The sequence below is a fragment of the Perca fluviatilis genome, chromosome 2 (assembly GCF_010015445.1).
Source record: "Perca fluviatilis chromosome 2, GENO_Pfluv_1.0, whole genome shotgun sequence".
Lineage (NCBI taxonomy): Eukaryota > Metazoa > Chordata > Actinopteri > Perciformes > Percidae > Perca > Perca fluviatilis.
Genome location: NC_053113.1, coordinates 28649878 through 28669326, shown reverse-complemented (window position 1 = coordinate 28669326; position 19449 = coordinate 28649878). Strand labels below are relative to the sequence as shown.

The 19449-nt window shown below is 40.4% G+C and overlaps 1 protein-coding gene across 6 annotated transcripts in view; it reads left to right on the top strand.

Annotated features, from left to right (window-relative positions):
* zgc:172282 (leucine-rich repeat and fibronectin type III domain-containing protein 1-like protein) overlaps positions 1-19449 on the top strand; it is a 196360-nt gene that overhangs the window by 50804 nt on the left and 126107 nt on the right. The window contains exon 1 of one of the 6 annotated variants that reach the window (XM_039785614.1): positions 12214-12230. The exons of the other annotated variants lie outside the window; for them this stretch is intronic. The gene's annotated coding sequence lies outside the window, so the exon portion shown is untranslated. Of the gene's footprint in view, positions 1-12213; positions 12231-19449 lie in introns of those variants that run through there. 6 annotated transcript variants of the gene reach the window in all.

Sequence of the window (19449 nt, the reverse complement as noted above, 5' to 3'; positions counted from 1 at the left end):
GGGAGACTTCACTACAGCCTGACAGAGTGGTAGGGGTGGCCATAACTCAAGATTGAAATAATCTTATTGTAAAAGTAGAATAAATGTTTGTCAATAAGTAATTTTCCTTTCAATCTTTAAATATTAAACTCATATTACTTGCTGTTCTTCACTCTGAATAGCTGGGATGACCTGAGTATAAGTGATGGAGAGAAAGGAAGGCAGAGGACAGATGAGATAGAACAAGCAGGATGAGAGGGCAAAGAAAAGGAGGAGAGCCATCTTAGTATTCACACGTTCACTTCGCGACTCACTCTAAACCAGACATATGTTAGCATAATCCCACAGGATATGTCAAAGGACGATGGCAACCCTTTTGCCAGATTCTTTTTTTTGGCAGCAGATCAATTACTTGGTGAATAATATTTAAATGCACAAATTCCTGGAAGGGGAAGCTTATAGCTTGTGACCAGTGGAGCCCATTTAACGGAGGCAGAGATGGAGCCAATGATGAAACTATGTGTACGTTAGTAATCAGATAGGTACAATTAGAAGCCATTGAGACTTTTGTCTCTCCTGAAAAGCAGTTGGGTACACATAGAGCATATTACATGAATAAATTCTCCAAACATTTACAAGAGGCTGAGACATATTACATGTATGGCAGGCTGCGTGCATTACTGGGTCAGAGTGTGTGTGTGTGTGTGTGTGTGTGTGTGTGTGTGTGTGTGGGCAGTATTGTGAATATATCATGCAAAGCCCATCAATTATATAAGTAGCGATGGTGTGTGTTTTCTGAGCAGAGTGGAAGATGAAGCTACTCCAGCAAGTCTGCTTCATCTCACACATGCAGTGTGTTCACTCTCTAAACACACACACACACACACACACACACACACACACACACACACTCACACACACACAGACATAGCTGTGGAGGCTCAGCAGGAGTGCTGTCAGCCTGACTGTCTGATTAATGATTTTTCTCCCACTTCCTATCCCATCCTCCTCTCTGTCTCTCTCAGCCAGGTGTGGCCTGCGCCGACAATGTTGCTCAGAGTAAATCAGATGTTTGCCATACTCAGGTTAAAGCTGATCCTGTTAAGCTGTTTACATGCACCTTTAAAACCCGACAAATGAGTACTGCGGTGACTAAACCTGTGAACATCTGTGAATATCTGTGCACCTGTGGTGAGCCATCCACAGTCCACTAGAATGAAACCCTGTTTAACTGACTTTACCTTTTATATAAGGAAAATAAATGACATTCTCTATAATCTATAGTAAGTACTTAAGGAAAATAGGCCCCTGATACAACATCAAGAAAACAGCCCTTAAGTTTTAAATTCCTGCTTTATGTATTTACAATGTGATTTGCAAGTTACAAAACACTTTGTATATTAAATTATGAGCTGCAATAGGGTTGCTTATAATTACGAGAAGGGAGAGGGACTACGAAACCTTTTTGTTTAGAAAATATTATGCTAAATATGCATACATGATGTATGCCAATGCTAAATGTCGTCAAGTAATCACATGTTTAGTTATGTGTAATGTACTAACAGGAATGCTCACAAGAAGGGTCCTAAGCCTCTTGACATTAGCCTTCCTAATCACAGGTTTCTTGTGATTATGGTGATCTTCTTGAAATTTAAGCTGATATTGCCATAACAGTCACATTGTTGCTCTGGAAAAGAGCTACTCTAAGCTAAATTCTTCATATGTGCCTGTCATGTTTTAAACATACTCTGCACTGTACAGTGGAACCTGATGTGACAATTTAATAGTACACTGTGCCAAAGCTAAGAGATGAAGACATTTAATTTGTCCATCATAAAAATATGTACTCTCCAATTGGCAGATCTCACAAGCCTTATGTCAAATAACCTAACTCGTACTATTTAAAAGAGATTCATTTTGTATGTATGGATGTTTAACTTACCAGCCTCTAAGAGTGACAAGGAAGCCACCTATGAGCCAGAGCATAGTTGACTCAATTTCCTGTGCTAACCCTTGCAAAGCAGGCTGCTGTAGTCTCCACTGAAGGCAAGCTGCTCTAGAGATAAGTCTTAAGAAGAGCATCTACAGCCATGCTAGAAGCTCTGAGGCTGTTCGTAGGCCCAGCCGTGCTTTGAGCTAAGTGCTGACGCTTGCATGGCAATATGCTGACAATGATGTTCAGCAGGTATTAATGTAACCATGTTAACTATCTAAACTATACTCAACTCCATTTTAGCTAATGGAGGCACAAGAGGAAAGGATCACCAAAGTGATAACAATTGATCCAGACAGGGATATGAATGCCTGAACCAAATTTCTTGGCATTCTATTTAAACATTCTTGAGACATTCCACACAAAACTAAGGCATAGTTTTTTTTCTTTTTTTAAATACAAATGCTAACATTCTGCCGGCGCCGGAAGGGTAGTTAATGGGTCGCCAAAGTCATTAGAATTCATAAGCTTGGCACCATGGATATATGTACCAACGTGCATGGCAATCTATCCAATAGTTGTGAGATATGGTATTTTAGTCTGGAAGTGGTGGAACAACCGGCTGACAATGCCAGAGCCATGCCACTAGCATGGCTAAAAACTGGTAGCAAAGACATATTTAATCATAAGGCAGTTGGCACATTTGGCATCTGTTTCCAATAATGCAATTCAGTATTGATCTTGGGATTGGTTGGCCTGAGGTCAGGTGATTAGACTAAGGATCAGATTAACTTTTATCTGATCTGATTAGCCTATTGATGCTGCAGGGATCTTGTTGCTAATTGTATTACTCCTGATATGAGTGTAAGATAATGCTTTGTCTCTAAAATAAATCCTTTAGTTTAAGTTGTCGATGGGGGGCATGATTCACTGTGTTGTGACATTTGCTCAACAAACAGATGACCACCTGGTGATAAGACTTGAAGTAAAATCAAGTAAGAATAAATATAAACATTGCAGATGAAGTGTTAATCAAGAGTTAAATTATTGGCACACCTCCAAAAACATGAACAGTCATTACACTGAAATGTGCTTTTCCTGTTTTTTAATGGGTCAAGTTTCAAAGTTCTAAATGAGGAGATCAAATGTTCCCCAAAATACCCTGGGGTACTTGGCGGCTTTGACTGCAACCTACTGTTTTCAAAGCCTTTCCAATTTCTCACCATGTATCGACTTTAGTCTGGTCTCCTACAAGTCTAAATAAACAAGGTAGTCTTAACCTCTAAATAAGTCAGTTGCATTAGTTTGAGCTCTTTTTTTGTTGTTAGCACCTTAGGAAACTGACTATTTATCATTCTCATGATATTTCCTATTATGGGTTAAAATAATTATTGTGGGTCCCTGTGTGCTTGCTGATTTTAAAACAAATTCAGATTGGTTGGAGGGGCGAATAGGATCACTTCATTAGAACAGCTTGTTGCACCACAGGCCAACTGGCATCCAGTCAACACAGACACACACACACACACACACACACACACACACACACACACACACACACACACACACACACACACACACACACACACACACACACACACACACACACACACAGAGCTCTCTCTGTGTTTCTGTCTCTCATACACCTTGGCAACACTGTGTAACCACTGGTTGCAGGATGAAATTGCCACAATGATAGAGTAGAAAGGGGATGAAATAAATGAAGAGAGAGAAAATGAGTGCTTAAAAAAAAAAAATGAAGAGAGAGAAAATGAGTGCCTAAAAAAACAAGATAAATACCAAAAAGGAAACAGGAAGTGGAAGCAGTGAGAGAAAATAAGGTAAATGAGGAACAAGCTAGCAAGTTGACAGCAAAGATGTGTAAAAGGGGACGATGATGAAATACAGAAAGGGCATAGTGGTTCTGTGTGTTTGTGTGTTTCCCCTCAGGGAGCCTTGAGGATGCCACTAGAGTGCATCATGTGGGGCAACCCTCTATCTCTTTCTTCTATTTTCTGTGTCCTTATTTGTATGTATATCTTTCTCTCCCTCGACTTTAACTATACCTTAAAACAGACTCTGTTTGGTCATTACTCCCTCACCTTCTTCACTATTAACCTGTAGTTTTAGTGTTTCTTATTTTACTTGAGAAACCAGTCAGATAATGCTGCTTTGTGTTTTTACCTTGCTGAGTTGGCTCTGGCTTCACTTAACCTTGAAGTTAAAAGGTGACCGGTGGTGCTATAGTTAGCCTGTTTCCTGGTGCTGCAGCTTAACAGACCGCCATCCACCAACCACTCCACTTGCAATCACTCATACTTGAACTATTACTGCTGAAAGTGGTCACTCGACTGTCTGTGGCTGGTTGCTTGTAGAGTTGACTCAATGCACACTCATATTTCCAATGTACGATGGGTCCCTAGCATAGAATTACAGCTTGCTGTAATGTTGGCTTTGCAATTATAGTTATGAGAAGTAAAATCTGTGTGTGATTGTCATTATTATATATATATATATAGTGCCTTGTAAAGTATTCCTTGAACGTTGACCTTTGCCCAGCTCAACAAATATAAACTGAATTTTGTGAAGAATCAACACGTGGGTCCCAATTATGAAGTGAACGAAATTCATTGGCTATTTCAAACTTTTTAACAAATAAAAACTGAAAAGTGGGGCAAAATTATCAGCCCCTTTACTTTAGTGCAGCACTCTCCAGGTTCAGTGAATCTCTGAAATCCAATGTGACTAAATACTAATGATATAATAGAATCAGCTGTGTGTAATCAAGTCTCCGTATAAATGCACTGCTCTGTGATAGTCTCAGAGGTCCGTAGCCAGAGAGCATCAGAAGAACAAGGCACACAGGCAGGGCGAGATACGTTGTAGAAGTTTAAAGCGTTGATACAAAAATTTCCCAAGCTTTAAACTCCCAGGAGCACTGTGCAGCGATTATTGAAATGAAGGAGTATCAGACCACTACAAATCTATGACCGCCTCTAAACTTTCAGCTCATACATGAGAAGACTGATCAGAGATGCAGCAAGGGCCCATGATCACTTGGATACTGCAGAGATCTACAGCTGAGGTGGGAGACTCTGTCCATGGACAACATCAGTGATACTGCACAAATCTGTTTATGGAAGAGTGGCAGAAGAAGCATTTCTTAAAATATCCTAAAAGTGTAAAGTTTCCAAAGCCACCTGGGAGACACACCAAACATGTGGAGAAGTGGTGTGGTCAGATGAAACCAAATCGAACTTTTGGCAACAATGCAAACGTTATGTTTGGGTAAGCAACACAGCTCATCACCCTGAACACACCATCCCCACTGTCAAACATGGTGGTGGAGCATCATGGTTTGGGCCTGCTTTTCTTCAGCAGGGACAGGGAGATGGTTAAATTGATGGGAAGATGGATGGAGCCAAATCAGGACCATTCTGAAAACCTGATGGAGTCTGCAAAAGACCTGAGGATGGAATTTGTCTTCAACAAGACAATATCAAAACATAAAGCAAAATCTACAATGGAATGGTTCACAAATAAACATATCCAGGTGTTAGAATGCCAAGTCAAAGTCCAGACCTGAATCCAATCGAGAATCTGTGGAAAGAACTGAAAACTGCTGTTCACAAACGCTTTCCATCCAACCTCACTGAGCTCGATTTGCAAGAGATGGGCAAAATGTCAGTCTCGATGTGCAAAACTGATAGAGACATACCCAGACTTACAGTGTAATCGCAGCAAAAGGTGGCTTACAAAGTATTAACTAAGGGGGCTGAATAATTTTGCACTTCAATATTTCAGTTTTTATTTGTTTAAAAGGTTTGAAATATCCATAAATTTCTTTCCACTTCATGATTGTGTCCCACTTGTTGTTGATTCTTCACAAAAATTACAGTTTTATATCTTTATGTTTGAGGCCTGAAATGTGGCAAAGGTCGAAAAGTTCAAGGGGCCAATACTTTCAAGGCACTGTATATATATATATATATATATATATATATATATTGTGAAACAGGAGGCAGAGCCCAGTTGAATTAAAAGGCAGTGGTTGAACATTGCAGTAATACAGTAGGGAGGTATAGTGCTACAAGTGATGGGTGCTTTATGCGTTTCTTTTAAATTAAGTGAATTTTATTTTATCAATCCTTACACCAAATTTAGTCACATACCTGAACTAACCTCAAATCTCAACCAATGAGATCTTACTTGAGGAAAAAAGCTGTATAACCAAAACAGCCAACATAGTCAGATCTTTGGCAGACCTTGGTCTAATTTGAGGTAATGATAAGTAAATCAGCCGGACATATACTAATTTACTTTAATGTGTGACGGCTCTCGTTCAAACAGACTTTATTCGCACTGTCAGGCAGAAAGGAAGTGAGCTGCAACAACCATGCAGATGACAAAAAAGACAGAGATTACAACAAAAATAAGTTTGGAATCTACAGCTGTGCTTCACAAAAATGTATGCTGGTAGCTCATACACATACACAGAAACACACACATAATCATAGGTGTTTCTTGTGGGAGTGAAGCCAAATCTGGAGCGAGTCGCTGTTCTCAGTGATTTTTTCAAATGCAATTATGTCTCCATCATCCTTGTGATCAACCTTTTCTTTGAGACACAGGAGCTCAGAAAGCAGCGGCTAAAAATCAGAAAAAAAAACAGAGCCACATACCAAGAAACAGAGTGAAACAGTGTGCTGCTGTAAGGTAGAAATCAGAGGAGGAATGTATAAATACATTATGGATCATGTTACTGTGAGGTAAACTGCTGGATTCTTTGCACACCAAAGACATTATGGCTGAAGTGAATTACATCCATTATAAGTTGGCCCAAGGTCAGAAAAAGTTCAACACCCCTGGAGCTGTTGGGCTTGAGACAAAATACAAATAATGCAAAACTGCTTCATCAGATGCACTGCCTTTGTGTATGAAAATGCTAATCCCCAAACCGTATTGAGAAAAACAAAAATATTAAACTTTTCTGGGAAAAAGTGGAATCATAGCAACAAAACTAAAATTGAAATCAATATGTGGAAATGAAACTGCAGTTCTAAATGAAAATGAATTGACCTATGGTATTAATGAAAATAGGATAAGAGCAAGAAAAACTGCCATTCATTTGTGAAGGGCACAAATCAACCACTTGATATTATAAAAGAACAAAGAACACCCATTCAAAAGAACACCCTCACAATGTTGACAGAGCAGTCACTCACAAAACCACAAGACACCTGTGGTCTAAATCTGGACATTGAAACAAATCTCCACGTGCAGCATGTGTGAAGAAAATTCAGTTCATTTTTCCAAATAGGATGCTGGGCTGCAAACTCATATCAGGGAGAAGGATACACAAATATATAGATATGATAATAGCTTCAGACTGTTGAGACACTTCTCATACTGCTTTCACCCTTGTCTCCATGAATCAGTTCTCAGTTATGCTCGCTACAGGAGGATTTCTGTCTGCGCAGTCAGTGTCTCAAAGGCGGACTGTGGAAAGATTTTAAAGCAATTCATCTCTTCCTGGATTCTCGGCTGAGCCTCGAGGGGCCGTGAACAGAGCGCAGTAGGTGGCAGTCCACCATCGACCATGAAAAGCTGTTCACTTCAGACTCTCTTATTCGCTGTAACTTGTGGAACATTTTAAAGGTAACATAAGGGATGAAGCTGAAATGCTGTGAACAATTTATGGGTATGTATGAGCCGTGGTGAACTCAAGAAAACGTACAGGCAATTAAGCAGCCCAGCGCACTCGTAACAACTTTTATTATTTTATGAGAGCGGTTCACTTCCAGGAGAAGAATCTAGTGCTAAATATACTTTTTAACAGGCTTTGTTTCACTCAAGTTTCTACAGCTCTCCAGGGAACATAAGAGCTGCTTGTTATGGAAGGTTAGCGAGAGGTTTGTGCAACTGACCAACTCTTGTGCATTGATCCACTATAGTGTACAGTAAGTACATACCATAGGCTGACATATTGTACACATTATATTAAGGTGACACTAATGCCATATAAACACTAGAATTAGGCTACCTAAATCTATTTTCCCCTTTCTTTCTACCTTAAAGTGCCCATATTATGCTCATTTTCAGGTTCATAATTGTATTTTGAGGTTGTACCAGAATAGGGTACATGGTTTAATTTTCAAAAAACACCATATTTTTGTTTTACTGCACAGTGCTGCAGCTCCTCTTTTGACCCTGTGTGTTGAGCTCTCTGTTTTAGCTACAGAGTGAGGCATCACACTTCTATCCCATCTTTGTTGGGAGTCACACATGCGCAGTAGCTAGGTAAGGACTACTAGCTAGAAGCTAGCGCTGCTAGCAGTTAGCCACCTCATTCTCAATGGCAAAACTACTTACATGTCCCTCGTCTGCAGGTATTCCACGCAAAGTTGGAAGTGCGCCCTCGTTTAGAAGAAGTCTCCCGGCTAATCTGCCTTGTACTGACCGAAGTTGGAGGAACAGCTAGCTGATGTGGTATTAGCTAAAGTGGTTAGCACACACCAAATGTTTTGGCCAATGATGTAGACGGCCCTGCAGATTTTGACCAGCTCACCCAGAGACTGAAGGCAGGATACGTTCAGAAACCCGTATCTCACTCAAAACAGCATGGATGTTTTTTTTTTCCAAGTTTGTATACGTGTGGAAGCACCAGAGACACAAAATAACACCCCAAATCCCAGAAAAAGTGATTTAAAAAAAAAAAAGAAACTGAGGTTTGAAGAGATGCATCAGATAGGCCTAAGAAGCAGGGCTTTAAGTCTACTGTATGTTTAGAATAGCTTCATCATTACTGTTCTTCATTAGCTCTATAATACACTTTTTTCTTTTTTTTAAGTGGATGACATTATCCACTGCTCTAATTTGAAAATGGCTTGAGGCTTAAGAGCTTGCCTGTGCTGAATGTAATATCAGCTGGGACAAATTAAATCAAATTGTTGTCTTTATAGCGTGTATTGAATTGGAGTCTAATCAAAAACGCACAGTGGCCGCTGTCCTAAGGCCATTTCTGTCTCCAAAGCAGACATCATGTAGTAAATACTGGAGATTTTGCGGTAAATTACACTCTTTTGAGAAACTCCACCCAGCACATGTAGCAGCTTCCGAGGTGTCTCACAAGCGCTTATGTCTAAATGCTAACGCCCACAATTTTGCAGATAAATCCTCATTATGTGTGCTTATCGCAACCCTGAATGTGAGCCTTAGTGAATGCACTTCATTTTTCTACTTTGGCAAAAAAACGAGGATCTGTGTGTCATGCCAGAAAGCATTCAGTAAATTAATTAAAAGTTGAAAGGGCTATAGAAAAAGAGAGTGACAGAGAAATAGTGACAGAGACAGGATGCTATAAAAGTAGAGACATTGAAGATGGTTTGACAGAGGATTACATTTGTCTGAGAAAAAATGACAGCAATCAGGTAGCATTTGCATGAATCGTTGAAAGATCATATTATATTTCTAATGACTAGTCAACAAAACCTGATTTTATTGTCACCTAATGCAGTATTTTTGGCTATTCTGACAACCTTTGATGACAGTTCTAGTCCATGTCTTTAAATGTAAAAAATACAGAGGGTTGAGACAGAAAAAGGAGAGAGACAAACAAGCCGAGTTGACAAGGACAAAAAAGAAAGGGTGTGAAGAGAGGGAGGCTGAAAAATAAACCGGAGACGTTAGATGAGACACTGAAAGACCAAATTTGCCAGTTAAATTGCACAGTAATGAGGTGCGGGGGAAACCAAGTGTTGAGGAATGGACCACAGGATATATGGTGTGTCACAGTGACCGTGGCTCACTGCAGCAATATGTGTGTATGGAAGTTCTTTTATTAGTGAGGGTTGATTGGTTCATTTTGCAAAGTTTAGATCAGCCAGCCCCCTCATTATCACTGCACACACACACACTCACACACACACACACACACACAGCCATGGGCTGGATAAACAGATAAATGAATGACCAGTGCACAGTGGAGGAAGAGGAAGGCAATGAGGAGCAGGTGGGAGGGGGAGAGTAAGGAAACTCAGGGGAGGCAAGCAGATAGAGGGGTAGGAGAGGCAAAATTACAGGTGTGATATTGAGGGTGGAAGGGAGGACAGAAATAACAAGAAAAAAATACAAGAGAAGGCAATGAAAAAATTGAGACATGGGGAAAGGGCGAATAAAGCTTATTAAAATGAAGTTTAAATTTAGACAGTAATTGTTGGATGAATTTAGATAGATATGAACATGTGGAATGCAGAAATGAGGAGATAATGCATGGAGAAGAGAGCAGAGGAATGGAGGGCAGGCAATTTGAGGAGGCAGCGATCAAATGAGGGAAATAGAGTGAGAGGGTGACAAATGTAGAGGAGGGGAAACAGATGGAGGGAGAGTTGACCAAGTGGGGAGTGTTATATTGAGTAGAGGCGTTGACAGGATGGAGGGAGGGAGGATGGTGCAGGACTCAACATCTCAAGGTTACACTGCTGTTTATTGAAACCGAGGAGTAAAGGCACTCTACAATGTGCAATTATGGGTTGTCGTAGACAAAAGTAGAGAATTCTCAGAAACGTGGTGACCTTTTTGGTTGTCAGTCAAATAAAATCCTGGATCATACTGGGAGACGTGTCCACCAACGGCCGATTTTGAGCTTTGGTGACCAAAGATAGCCTGCATCAAAATTTGGACAGTTTTAAAGTTTGTAGCCAAATTCTTACAATGAGACTGTGGTTCTATAACCAGCCAAATAAAAAACAAAATGAAACAATATAGAATACACACTGGCCTCAACAGACAAGTTATATTTACATCAAAGTGCTTTGATTCACCACGTATTCATGGCACAATCTGACTTGCCTCAAAATTGATACCGCACAGTCACAGAGACACAGATCGTGACCAAGATTTTATTAAATTCATATTGCAGTGTGACAGGCAATGAACCTGCAAGATCGCTGTTATTGGATAGTGTGTAGGGGCCTTAAGGTGAAAGAAAGAAGGTGGAGTGAGGGAAGAAAGGGACAAACGAGCAAAAGAGGGTAGAGAGTGCAGAGATTGGGATATACTGTAATATAAAACTTGCTTATCTGGGGAAAAATTGGGAAAAATAAAAGGACCGGGGATGATGGTAAAAATAAAGATAGGGTAGAGAGTGTGAAGGAGAGAGAGGGAATTTAGAGGGGAAGAAGCAGTAGACGAAAAAGGGGTATGATATACTATATTGTCAGACGAAGAGAGGTTAGAGACACAGTGAGAGAGAGACAGGTGGTGGTGGTGTTGTGTGGGAGGTGGGGAAAATGCGATGGAGAGGTCAGCGTTAACTGCTGTGGTCTGGCTCTCTCCCTGAGACCTATCACAACCTATCAACTCACTCTGGTGGAACACACACTCACACAATGCAGTGCCTCCCCGGTGATGTGGACAGGCTAAATAGAGAGAAATAGTGGTGCTGTAAGTGGTTGGGAGATGGAGAGAGGGGGATGAAGAAATTGTTTTAGATGAGAGAAGCTGGTGCAAGATCATACCCGTGTGTGTGTGTGTGTGTGTGTGTGTATGTGTGTAATTTTGCACATGAGTACTTTGTGTACCTGTTAGAGGGGAGATGGAATCCATTTGAGAGAAAGGGTAGCGTACCATTTTGTGTATAGTCTACAACAGTTCCTCAACCGGGGTGCCCCGACATGGATGCAGCAAAGAGTGAGATATCCTGACTTTTAGTTTATACCTTGGGTCAAGCTTCAAAAACGCTGGATCGCAGTTCCCATAACACAACTCTACTCTATGAAGCTCCTCCCCAGCCACAGTAGATAATGTACAACTGTCACAGACTGAGTAGTAATCACCATGACTATCAGGCGATTTATGAAGGTAAAATTTGGGAAGTTCCCTTTTTAGTATTTTCTCTTTTGCTATGCCAAAGTATACTAGTAAACCATATTTTTCCAGATTTATTCGGACATACAAACTGACTTTAAAGGCTCTAAGAAGGGAAATGGGAGGCAGACACAAGCAAAAGAAAAAGGACATAAGGATAGAGAAGTGAGGACACCAAAGGCAGCTGTCAGTCAGCATCAGCCATGTGGCAAAGTTGGCCTGGAGGCGGGACAGAACGATTATACTCCAGACATCACCAGTCACCAGCGCACACACACACACACACACACACACACACACACACACACACACACACACACACACACACACACACACACACACACACACACACACACACACACACACACACACAGAGTCAGTGCGTTTACATACAGAACACCACCGGGTAATTTACCCAAAGCTTTGTTTGACAATTGCTTGCCGATTGAGGGTAAGTGGTGTTTAAGATTTATCTTAGAACTTAATGTTGACTGTCTTGTCTTGTGTATGTGCTGTTTAGCTGCCTGGTGTTTGCTTGTGATAGGCTCATGTCAAACAGGTGATTTAGGGATCATTTCCTTTGGATCAAGAGTAAGTTTGGCTTCTTTCCATCAGAGTGACTCACAGGCAGTCATATTGATTGATACTGAACCCCAGCAGAGAGACAGCAAATGGCGAGATACAGTTTCTATGCAGTAAAGTCTTTTTATCAGCTCTCTCCTTCCTCCTCTCTACCCTCCATTTCTTACTTCCCCTCTATTTCCTTTTCTGTATTCCTCTCTACTAGTCATTTCTTAGAACTAAATTAAAATGTCTGTTCTTTTTATTGCACAATTCAACCTGTGTTTGCAGTAGAAGCCGCATGATGGCTGACGGCCAGGTTTCATTTCATGAATTAGTCATTCCCTTTTATTATTTTTCTTTTAAATAAAATTAGAACAACTATCTCACCCTAATGCAAAATGATAATCCTGAAACCATATTATAGTTACCAATAGTATTATCTTGATTTGTAAACAAATATGTTCCCCAGAACATGCTGCCCATCAGAAATAATTAATGTGTTCTTCTGTTGTCATTTCAATTTCTTTTTTCCTTCAATGGATTTAAATCTACAGAATATACATGCTGCTGTCTCAGATTTAGAAATGCTAGAGTAAATTAAAACATCAAACAGATCAACCTAATCCTACTGCTTTGCAGAGAGGCTCTATTCAAACAATAGCACAAAAAGGAAAGCAGGATAATAAATGAAACACCCGATAAATAATAGAAGAAGGCAACAAAGAGATCTGATTGGAGGTACTGTATCAGCAAAACAGGGGTGACATTATCAGCAGGCTCATATACTGTTTGGATTTGCAATTGTTTATCAAAGATGTTATGATCTTTTTTGCCAGTTGTACAGTGTGAGGCAGATTCATAATGTAAGCATGGATGTGAACAACCCTACATGTGCAGTGCCATATTTATATCTCTTGATATGTAGGACAATTGTGTGGAGATGTATCTGTGTGGTGAGGTTATGGAATGTTGTGTTTAGACAGATTCGTCGTTTTCCTCTCTCTTAAGCTCTAATCCCTCGCACAGCTGGGGCACTATGTGTGTCTGTGTGTGTCTGTCTGTGTTTGAGAGTTGCATTTGCACGTGGATATGTGTCTTTTTCTTTGACCCTCTGTATTTCTGTGTGTGCAACCGAGAAGGTGTATTCAAACTGGTTAATATGGTCAAATGTGACTTTTCAACAGTATTTTGTCAAATGTAGTGGGCTATTTAGTGTAGAGATGATATTATTTCCAACCCTTAACACAATAAAGAAGTTATATTTTATTAAGTGATACTATAGTACATCATTGTCCCATCAACCCAATGTTTGTTAATGTATTGTACTTTGGCTTAATCTTATTCAGAGCAATAAACAAGGCTGCCAAGGCAGCATCATTGTATGAGGTTTGGGAAAACACCCAAAAATATTTTGTGTAAGTAGTTCAGACAGAGCTTGAGAGAGTCAGGGCCTAATTTACTAACACTAGCGCAGTTTGCGCTGCGTCTGTTTATGCGAGTTCGGTAATAGCGCACGCTATGCTTCCACATTTTGCGTAGTATTTATCAACCCTGACACCCATCAGGCAATCAGCATCTTTCTCCGCCCACTATACGTAAATTACGCTGTAGCAAAGGGGTACTTGTGCTATGATATGGCTGAGTGCAGACTGCGATATTCCCACTGCTGATGCTATGACTGTTTGAAATGATCCTGATGCCAATATTTGTAATGTAGCGAGGAGTTTAACAACTGCTGGAATGGGATGTGAACGCTGAGTGGGAGATTCAATTTCATCTTTGATTTCTTCCAGTAACTCTAATATTGCATGGCTGCTTGATCTGTAACGCTAAATGATGTTGTGTTCACTGACAAAGTGTGCATTGGTTACGTCCATCTTTGCGACCAATTAGCGCCTGGAAACAGGCGCAAACCGCTTGATAAATCTAGCCCTCAGTTCTTACCGGTATTTATGATACAGTCGCCAATGCATTTCTTGTATGAGAAAATAGATGAAGAAGAACACAACGTCTTCTCTTTTGAAGCCAACCATTCTGCATGTGTTGTAAAGATGGATCAATAATTGGATGGACATGTTGATGTGGGGCCACAAAACAAAATCCTGCACTTTCAAACGGGGGAGTGGTTTGTGTCCCCAAAGAAGTTAAGTGGAAAACACAAGACCTTCATCCAGGAAACAGGTGTTTGTGTCCTGGGAGTACTGCTTAAGGGGAATGGTGTTTTAACCCAAACTACAAACTTTTTTCTAATCTTAAGTAGTTGTTTCGTCGCAGCATGACAATGTCAACATTTTGTTGTCACGGACGCTGTCACGACGGTGACTGGTACCCGTCTCACAGTCGTCTTTTGTCGGCTAAACATAACTGTAACAGCTGCTGTCACATTCTAAATAAAGGTTAGTTGTTTACATTTTTCATAAAAAAAATGTAAACAATTCTGTATGCTGATAATGTTTTTGCCTCTTGTGCGCTTGTAGGTCAAGCGTTAGTGTTCTGAAGTGCACTGGGCACATAGCCTGGTCCTACCAGACTCTCGTACATTTCATCTGTCCACTCTCCATTGACAAGCGTTAACTTCCTTGAAGGCAGATACTCTGTTGAAGTTTAAAACTATTGGACATGCCCATAGCCACTCTGGTAGCCTGGCTCCGCCCTCCTACATGCTGTCTTGTAGCACCAGGCTAACAAGAGTGGAGACGACAACAACTATCGGCTTAGCATCGTTAGCGTTAGCCTTAGCTAACTCCTTCACCACTAACAGAGTGAGCTAGAAAATCTAACTCTTCCCGAACCCCGTGGGGAGGAGGGCCACAACACCATGGCCACCAACAAAACTCAGCAAAGATTGTTCTTTCTCTGGCTTTAACTTCTGTATATTCGGCAGCCTTGCCACAACGGACCGCATCTTTCTCCACCGCCATTACGGAACTCACCGAAGGTTACCGGACCTCAACGTCATTGTTCTCAGCCACTGCCTCTGTTTGCTGATTGGACCTGTTAAAATTTGATCAGAGAAAACCCAAGAATATACCGCACACCCAGACCTAGTACTGAAGGAAAATGAAAATTGAACGGAAGTACGTAGGAGGGCGGAGCCAGGCTACTGGGCACAGACAGTATATGTGAGCATGACCAAAGACACAACATCAGAGCTGGATATCAAATTTTACACTGTGTCCGGATCACTGCGTGTACACACTTCTACACAAATACATATGCTACCACAAGGTACTTACTCTCTGCCACTGCAAGGCTGTGTGTGTAGTGCTAAAAGGCTTGGCTGTCAGCCGGGAGCTTTTAGAGGTCATCACATCAACATTTAACCATACAAAGTGCTTTTTGATTGACATTTTTGCACTTCACTAATATACCTGGTAATTTCCAGTTTATTAGATTCATTAATTTTTTTGCATTTAGCAGATGCCTTGTTCACACTCTGTTTTTGACAAATGGACTCCACTGAAATCATTTTTTCAGAGGCCCGTGCATTATTTCTGCTGCTGTCATTCCTCTGTATATTGCACTTTGCTTTTATATTTATACACTGTTGCATGTATCTAATTCCTATGGTGCTGTCCTATATCCTATGTTTACCTTGCTCTACCTGCTCTCTTACTTTTTGCTTTATTCAAAAAACAAAATAAATCTAATAGGGCTATGTACCCTACTAAAACTTAAATGATCTCATCAAGGAGATTACAATTTCTAATCAAATCTAGTCTTGAAAACACTACGGTAGGTGTAATGAGGTAATTTGTTATGTTGACATTCATTCCTTGATAGAAACGCAGCTTTGATGATTTGTTTATTAAATGGACTCTATGATTAGCAAACTAGTGGTAGCCATGGTGACAGGTTTTCTTCAGAGGATGAATAACTTTCCTAGGTACAATATATTGACAATAAGGGGGTTTCGGAGCGGTTTCCAGAACAGAAGTGCTCGCCATCCAATCACAGAAAAATTTAATTCTGCAATTTTATTTGAGACTCGACGTACTCCAGTGGTAACTCAATTCACATAGACAGTATATGCAAATAACTGTAGTACTGTTGAACTTTGAAACTGAACTTGCAATTCAAAAGACACTTTTCTTTATCCATTTCTGCTCAAGGAGCTTTGTTTCTGCTAGCAATCCACAACGTTACTGCTGCATTGCTTCCTGATTTTTCAAACTACGTAGCAGCCCTGTGACCAAATCGCGCTTCAAAATTTTTTTCTAAATTCTGCACCAAATCTGTGTAACAAATGGTACCAACCCAAAAATTGCTGCAACAACTTCTGAGACATTTTTGTGGTCTTGGTTTCTTTTGATGGTTGTAGTTGTCAGAGTTTACTCATCCTGATTGTCCTTAAGTGTCCAAGGATTCAAATCAACAAGCATTGTCCCACTAAACACGTCGCCATCCCACCTTGGTTCTCTGATGCATTAATAAAATAGTTTAAATAAGTATTTTTATCTCTGTAACATCAAGACCACAGAAAAAGGAGGGTGTTCAACAGTTTGTCATTCCGCAAAGGATCTCAGGAGATTAGTCCAACATCTTTTACCTCACTCTCAATATAATTACCTCACATCAGTTACACTGATGTGTTCAGTCCCTCAAGTGGCTCCAGTAAGCAGACAGTAAGAGGGCAGAGAGTGAGTGAGAGAGAGAGAGAAAGTGATAACTGTGTGTGTGCTTCAGTATCCGTTTGTCTGTGTGTTTATGTCATGTTGGTTGGATTGCAAAGCAGAGCAGAGCAGAGCAGAGCAGATGGGGTTATAATGAGGAAACAGAATGATTCTGATAATGATGACCAAATAATTATGCTGCATCTGAAGAAGTGAGGAAGGCACGGGGAGGGCGGCAGTAGTGTGGTGGATTAAAGAGAGAGTGAAATGGATGACCGAAAGAGGAGTGCATGTACACAAAGAAAGGTTAAGAAGAGCTAGATTCAGTGTGTCATGAGGGATTGTAAGAGGAGAGGAACAGAGAAGATGGGATGAGATGAAGGTAGAACAGTGTGCTCGAAGGCCATTAAAAAAATCTTTAAATATCTTTTACTGAAATACACTATAGGTTGAAGGCCTGTAAAGGTCTTACTAAAAGTTATGTAACCACAAAAAGTGCTTCTCATTTTCATGCTGACCTATTCATTTTTAAGTAATACTTAAAGAGTATCTACACTGGAAATATTTTGGGCATGTATTGGACTTAGATGTATCCTTTATTAATGCTGGTGACTCATGACTGAGCTACTTCATTTCCTGACCGGCTGTCCGAACGCCCCGCGGCTCGCGTGAAAATAGACCTGGTGCATATCTTTAGCGGAGCGGAGAGCCACTTCACGCACGCTTGTGGGACGTGCCACAGCGCGGCTGGTGGAATATCAATCATTGACTGGCTTTGATTGGCTGTGATTGTTCGCAGGGCTTGCGACGCACCCGGAAGGCTACGTAGACACGCCTGGTGGAAAATAGGGGTAAAAGAATCATTAAAGATCCAAACCACCTAAAAGCCTTTTTCCCTGTTGAGGTTGAGAAGAAGGTACCAGATACCCACCCACCCACACCCGTTACATACAGTATGTACATACATCACAAAACCTGAAAGTGCTTTTAAAGACAAAGAAAGAGACTACATAGAAAAGAGACGAGACAGACAATAGGAGGCAGATAATATAAACATGCAATTATATTGTAAAATGGTACATCTTATGCAATAGGAACAGCATTTATGTACAGTATGTATAGAGTTTTTAATCACCAGACCCGTGTAGAAAATGCAGTACTGTCAGAAACACCTTTCCCTCTCTGAATTATTACTGGGGAGTCAAGGAAAGCACGTAGTCACACCTCTGCAGTTCAACTACTGGGCAGCTGATAGGAACTTGTGCTATTGCATCACAAATAAAGAGAAAAAAGAAGGTTAAAAGGAAAACTATAAGAGAAACAGAGAGAGTATTCCAAAAGGGGGTTCATAGGAGAGCGTAAAAGAATTCAGTAAGAATGGGAAAAGATGTAAATTGAGAAAAAAAAGTGAGGAGTTCCCTGCTCTCTTCTTCTGCAAAGAAAAAAAAAAAAGAGAAAAAGAGAACAGCAGGTCGAAAATGCAAACTCAATATCAGGTGTGTGCGTGTTTTGGGTGGGGTACGGTGTGTGTTTAACTGTGTTTGTTTCTGCCTTGTTTATTTTAATCATTCAGACCTCTGACTGCTTTTTTCACATTACTCTCTGTTTCGTCTTTTACTTCAATGTTCAAAGCTCGAGTATCGGGGAGATTGTCAGTAAAAAGCCATCACAAGCGCGCACACACAAACACACACCTCACAGATCCCCTTCTTTCTGCTATATACTCACACACACAGACAAATAAAGACACACACACACACACACACACACACACACACACACACACACACACACACATACAAAACACACACACACACACACACACACACACACACACACACACACACACACACACACACACACACACACTTTCTCCCCCCTCTATTTTGTATTCATGCACACACACACATACGCACACCCCAAGCTCACTGACAGGTCTTTTCACCACAATCTAAAATAGCTGAGTGGAGAGAACAGATGCTAAATATAGAGGCAAATTGAGCAGAATACCAACGACTTTCAAGATCATACAATACAGACGAGGAGTGTGATGGCTTACACAAGGCAATAAGGCAGTATTTAAAAAAGATAAGTTCAAGACCTTAGGTGGTAATGGGAGGCTTGAAATAAATTTAAAAGAATATTTTTTCATGCTTCATGTAATTGGGCTTTTGTTTCAGCAAAGTCTTGGAAAGGTTTAGCAATTTAATGGAAGTGAAATTATGTTAATGTCTGCTAAAACTGAATTAAATCCATAACTTAACACAATTTGAGAAACTTTTCATGTTAACTAAGATGAACAAAAAAAAACATTATTTTCTGAGCATTCAACAAATCCACAACCAGGCACCTCATGATGTCAATTATCAATGTTGCTACTTTTTGTTGTATTGTTTTTTGGGAGGCATCAGCATTTACAAGTATAACCATCTTACATAACACTGAGTTCGATAGCTTGACGTTTTTAAAATTACAAGATTCACTGGTAATTAT